This window comes from Haemaphysalis longicornis, unplaced genomic scaffold (genome assembly GCF_048455015.1).
Source record: "Haemaphysalis longicornis isolate Haplotype H1 unplaced genomic scaffold, Haemaphysalis longicornis Haplotype H1 scaffold_1, whole genome shotgun sequence".
Classification (NCBI taxonomy): Eukaryota; Metazoa; Arthropoda; class Arachnida; order Ixodida; family Ixodidae; genus Haemaphysalis; species Haemaphysalis longicornis.
Window position 1 is genome coordinate 51,223,162 of NW_027526203.1, and position 6,035 is coordinate 51,229,196.

Genomic DNA, 6,035 nt, shown 5'->3' on the forward strand with positions numbered 1-6,035 from the left:
ACACAGACCTCAAGCCACACATAAGACAGCAACTCCGTAAAACTAGGCAAGCAGACTGGAGCGAACAGACAGACAACAAACTACACGTCATAAAACCACACTTGGGACAACACACTACTGACTCACACAACAGGCACATTGAAGCTACCTTTGCTATGTTACGGATAGGCCATACGCATGTAACGCACTCGCACCTGCTCACGGGATCTCCAAGACCCCTGCGTAGCAGGTGTGGGGAGGGCCTATCCGTAGTCCACATACTCATACAATGCCAGGCACTTGACACAACACGACACAAACACTTCAGAGAACTCCAAAGACAACATATTCGCCTACACCCATCGTTGTTTCTGGGTGACGATGCCATGGTTTCTGTGAAACGCGTGTTTAAGTATTTGTCAAATGTTAAGTTTTTAAACCTCATGTCCTATCATGCATAATCAAATCTGGCCCTATACACCAGCCATCACCATTATCTTTATTGATCTTACTATATCCAGTTTACACGTTTTATACCTACCTTTTGTGGTAATCACTTCTTTTCATTAAATAACTTCTCTGGCGCTCTTTGCCCTCGTCGGCCTTGCGCCAATAAACACAAACCATCGTCATCATCATCACTTGACACAACACGACACAAACACGTCAGAGAACTCTACACACAACATATTCCCCTACACCCATCGTTGTTTCTGGGTGACGATGCCGTGGTTTCTGTGAAACGCGTGTTTAAGTATTTGTCACACGTTAAGTTTTTAAACCTCATTTCTTATCATGCATAATCAAATCTGGCCCTATACACCAGCCATCACCATTCTTTTTCGTTGATTTTACTATGTCCAGTTTGCACATTTTTATAACTACCTTTTTGTGGTAATCACTTCTCCTCATTAAATAACTTCTTCTCTGCCGCTCTTTGCCCTTGTTGGCCTTGCGCCATTAAACGCCAACCATCATCACCAATAACCTTTACGGAGGGGGGGAGGTGGTCTCGGAACTCCCGGCCTGGTAGGTATAAGGGAGCCCATCGGTCAGAGCTTGACCAGGGGGCTGGCGGCTATCGCTTGCCTTAATCCTTTCGGCCCTGGTGGTGTAGATTGGCGCCATCTCATAAAAGCTCCTCTAGCGCATAGAGAACGAAACCAAAACTGCTAGTTTTTAAGGAATTGTTCTTCATTTATGCCTATTGCAACAGATACCGCTGCTGTTTCTTCTTTGTGGAGCTGCCCGCTACAAAGAAGGAGAAGCTCCAGTGAAGACGAAATTACGACATTGAGGCTAAAAAAAATGGCCCTCCGAGTTTTATTCCCAAGCTTGTAAATCTATAAATGCGCGCATTACGAAGCTCATTTTTTGTTTGTAGGTTCACGTAGTCATAAACTTTAAGGAAATATGCAAAAGTGATGTCCCTGCTGGACATAAAATTTACAATTTTCAGATGTCCTAATCAATTGCTTCATTAATAGATCTGTATTTACTTGCACTTCGGGCTCTATCTCTTGCTTGGGTGCTTGTGGGACCCTAAAATTTAAGAAAACACACAGAAAATTTGTTTTGCTTGAAATAAAAAATTTAGGGATGAAACGGTCAAAACTCCTTGCCTCGTTGATCACAGCATGAGTGTGGGAGCTCGTGGTCTGCGGTGTCACTATTCACCGTAACCTTGAATACACAATGTGCCCCGTGCGGGCGACAACGGACACGGCCACGAATTGAAACGAACGCGAAAGAGGCATAATTGTGTAAGATGCACGTTTTCACATTGCCTGCCGAGGTTGAAGGGGGTGATGTTGTTCATGATCACCGGGTTGACAGTTCACGCAGTTGCCATGCCACTTGCGCATAACTGGGCTCAATGGAAAGTTTCCAACGTATGAACCAAGATTTCGGGATTGTTGCATGGGTCCAAGTCCGCCGTTGAATATGAGGAAATAAGATAAAAAAACAAAAACTGGTGAACATTGTTGCATGGGTCCAAGTCCGCCATTGAATAGAGGAAGTAAGATAAAAAACAAAAACTAGTGAACCATTTTTTATAATTTTTTGTAAAATTGCACCTTTAGGCTATGATTAGGTCACAGTTTCACGGGGGTTTGTTTGCGGCTAATAATCAGAACATTCTGCTTAATTCATTGCCCACTTATTTGTCTTCACCGTGTTCTTCGTCCAACAACAGACCTGAAAAGTAGAGCAGAATATCCGTAAAATTTCATCCGAAAAAGTCGTCTTTCATTTTAAAATTACCTGCAAGGAACTGCATCCAGCATATTAGTGAAAAAAAAGTGATTTTGGTGTTATTTTTGCTCTAGAAATATAACTGTGTGAAATCGCAAGCATTTAGTGGGACAATCTAGACGTAAACCTTCATTGACCGGACGTGCGAATCATGAGCGGGGAATCACCGACCTCATTGTAGATACATTTAGTGAAATAAAATCCAGAAAAAAAATACAAAGTCAAGTTTCTACACGCATGTTTTGAATTTCGGCTGCTACTTTGATAGATTTTGGTACTCGTAAAATTGGGAAAACCCTTAGCATACAGAAAAATAGTTTACCTAAGGATAGTTAAGGGTAAGACTGACCGTCTCTGCGTACGTGTAGAAGCCACAGAGTACATAAAACGCATTTCTAAGTAAGTAACGCCACTCAATTCTAAGTAATGCGGGAATTTCACTAGGTCCAAGTCATTTGTTAGATGGAATCCCTGGCAAGTACAAAGCAAGGCACAATCACATTTTGGTTATTGAAATACATTTCTGATCAGTTACTATTTTATTATAAGCAATTTTGTTTCCCAATTGACAGGTAATTAGGATTGAGTGACCTATTTAGCAGATGATTTGAATATTAAATGGGCAAAGTTCACCGGTATTTATCTAGGACGTCCTTTTTTAGCAGAACTCGCTGTTGAGCGAGTTGGTGCATCTTGGGCGAATAAACACAGGCTTCGTGCAAATAGGAACAAATACGTACAGGAAGGACGGGACGAGAGCCAACTCTTAGCAGAGTATTGGTTTGGGCGAGTGACAGAAACGAGGGACAAGAGGAGAAAATACGAGGTGCAGAAACACTGAAGACGTCACACAGAGGACTCTGTATGTCGTCTTTAGTGTTTGTGTCCCTCGTCTTGTGCTGCGCTTCGATACTTAGGAAACTCTCAACAAACTTTTATTAAAGGGACCACACATATAAGTAAATTTGCTCTCAGATCACTCATGCGCACTTATTGCGAACAATATTTAGTGAAGGCAGCACGATCACATTTCTAAAGATTCAAGGTAGAGCATTTCTCGTTTGTGAAGGAACACTTATGTGTCACTCAATCTCCTCCTTTCTTTCTGATGTGATAGGCCTCTAGGATTTCTCTTGCCTTAGCGACCTGCCCTGTCTGCGCAGTACCTTAACCTCTTTAAAAATGGAACGCACTGGTCAGACATGCAGGTCACACAGTGAGTGGGCAAGTGCATACTGGTTTTGTTTCTAACGAAAATGTCGTCCTCACGCACACGGTCATGAAAGCAGCGTCCGGTCGGCCCTATGTAGACTTTACTACACTCAAATGGTATCTGGTAAACCACACCAACTTTGCAGTCGACATAGACATCGGCGCGCTGCTTTCCGCACCCTTCACGCTTCCTGTCCTTTTTTGCGATGCGTGAGCACATGCCTGCAAGGTTGACGGAGGCTGAGAAGACAATTTTAATTCCGTAGTTGTTGGCGACCTTGGGAGCACTACCAAATATTTCAGCGCTTCATTTTTATGGCACATGGCAGATGAAAGTCTTGGAGAGAGAGGGGGGGGGGGGGTGGCTTAGCTGGTTTGAAGCAAAAGTTGAGTAGGAATCGCTTTTTGTAGCTGCTGCGAAAGTTATGGTTCTGGAATAAGAGATTGTGAACACTGCGACGCAAACAGATATCTGATTTTATTGTTGCTGGCATGACACATAGCGCAAAGGTAACGAGAACAGCGATAGCGATTCAAGGCAACGAGAACAGCGATAGCAAGAAATAAGTGTAAATGAACAATGGAAAAAATCACCAAGTGTTAAAAAACTACTCAAAATGTTCGGCATTTTAGCTGCGTTTTGATCACATAGCAAAGCTCAATAGCTAAAAACTCCGCAGAGCACGTTCGCCACCGAGGCAAGCGATTGCGTTTGCTCACTTGCGAAGCATCCGTTGATGAAGGCGACTGCGCAAGCGGTGACCATGGCCCTAGGGATGAGGCCTGCCAGCTCATGGACGCGAAGCGGGGCGAGCAGCTGAAGCGCTGCGAAGGCCAGGCCGTACGACATCAGGCTGGTCGAGCCGCACATGAGCAGAGTTGCCACGGTGCCGCTGCGGATCTACATTGGCCGGATCGCCGACAGCAAGTGAAGCGGCAACAGGAAGGACGGATGAGTCAATGCCGATCGCAGATGCAGATCTGAGAAAGCTTGGTTCATAACGCGCATTGTCAGCTGAATGGCAAAGAGTAAATGAAAATTGTAAATGCATGCGTTTTCGCACAGTGGCACGAGAGCGCACATTTTTGTTCCCTCGGGATGTATCATCCATTCAGCTTGCATGTCTTTACATTAGCAGATTTGTGTGAACTTGAAGAAACGTTTTTGGTGTTCTTTCCGTACCTCAAAGCACGTTCAGCATTTGCAGACCAATCTGTCGTTGACCAAGGCTGGCGGTAAAAGCGCGCAAGTGGTTCCCGATATCGGCGTTGTTTGTTAGCTCAAAAATGCGTTTTTGTCTGTGAAACCGCCTGAGATAATAAGTGTCCGCGAAAACGCTGAGCCAGGAAGAGCTCGGGTCCGTTTCCAGGCGCCGCCCAAGCACATTTCCCCACGTTCAGCTCGCTTCTGTGCGGCAGTTGTGGCAAAGTGTGAAAGCCGCGTCTCTCTGTGATTGCCCTCCTACGGCGGGTGACTAGCCGCCCCGATGTCGGCGCAGCGAGGCTTCCGATCAAGGCGCGTATTGAAGCTTTCTGCGGAGCGCTATAATCTTGTTTGTATTCGTGGACAGACTCGATCGGTCAGTCGGGAGTTCGTCCTGCGGCAGAACGCTGTGCTGCAGTGTAGCTGTGCTAAAAGAGCGAGTGGCAGCGCACGAGAAACAGCCTAGTAGAGACGGCGCTCGCCGATTGGTGGTGCAGATTGTTCGCTTCGTTTGCGCTGTGTCTTGTGACTTTTCGTTTAGAACGTACCAATCGCAAAGATCGGCACCTAGAGGGAACAGACAATTCTGGATACACTTCCTAGCTATTCAGACATCAATCTGATTGACACTGCATTCGTCTGCTTGAGAAGTATGTTAGTTTAACTAGAAGGAATGGTTAGTTGTGACAATGTCTTTGGTAATAGAAATACGGACAACAACCTTTACCGCGAGTCTAAACTCGCTAAACCAAGTACCACCAAGCATCACCGAAGGGTGGCATCCCCCTTCGCAGTAATATGAAATTCAGCTCAAGAAACAATCCTAATTTTTATCCAAGCTATATAGAGTTTTTTTTGTTAGACATAGGCCTAATATTGCGTGTATAAAGGTGTACCCTCAAGCACCTTCGTACACCAAGGAACGCGCTGCATGCTCACTGTACTCTTTTCTATATGGTTGGTGGATGCCCCTCCCACCCTCTCCCCAAGCCGAATCCGTACAACTCTCCCGAGCTTGGAGGCGCGCCCTGTCCAGCTCATGCCTGTCCGACCCGCTTCGACCGGTGGAGCGGGCTGTAGCGGCTGGCAAGGCATATATATGGGGTCCTGGACTGAGGACTCCACCTCCTAAAGACGCCATACAAATTTACTACACAATAAAGATGTTTATCCTCCTCCCCCTCGTCCTGTTCGCGCTTGGATAACCCTGTGGCCAACCGTCGTTATCGTCGCCCCTCGAATCTGTGCTTTCTGCAAGCTACTCGCTCCCTAGTGGGAACCGGAACCGCTTGCAGCGACCCCTACAGCCAGCGTGCACTTGAGGTGCCTTAGCACCGACCTCGCCTCCAGTGGGCATGGGAGCAGCGTTCGTGGCGGAAAGCTT

The 6,035-nt window shown here is 45.9% G+C and overlaps 1 long non-coding RNA gene across 1 annotated transcript; it reads right to left on the reverse strand.

Moving 5' to 3' along the window:
• Window positions 1–2,074: 2,074 nt before the first annotated feature.
• Window positions 2,075–4,673, reverse strand: LOC144164065 (uncharacterized). The gene is made up of 3 exons (XR_013321032.1): window positions 4,631–4,673; window positions 4,168–4,348; window positions 2,075–2,178 (listed from the first exon to the last, which is right to left on the reverse strand). It is a non-coding gene; the product is annotated as an uncharacterized LOC144164065 (long non-coding RNA).
• Between the last annotated feature and the right edge of the window lie 1,362 nt (window positions 4,674–6,035).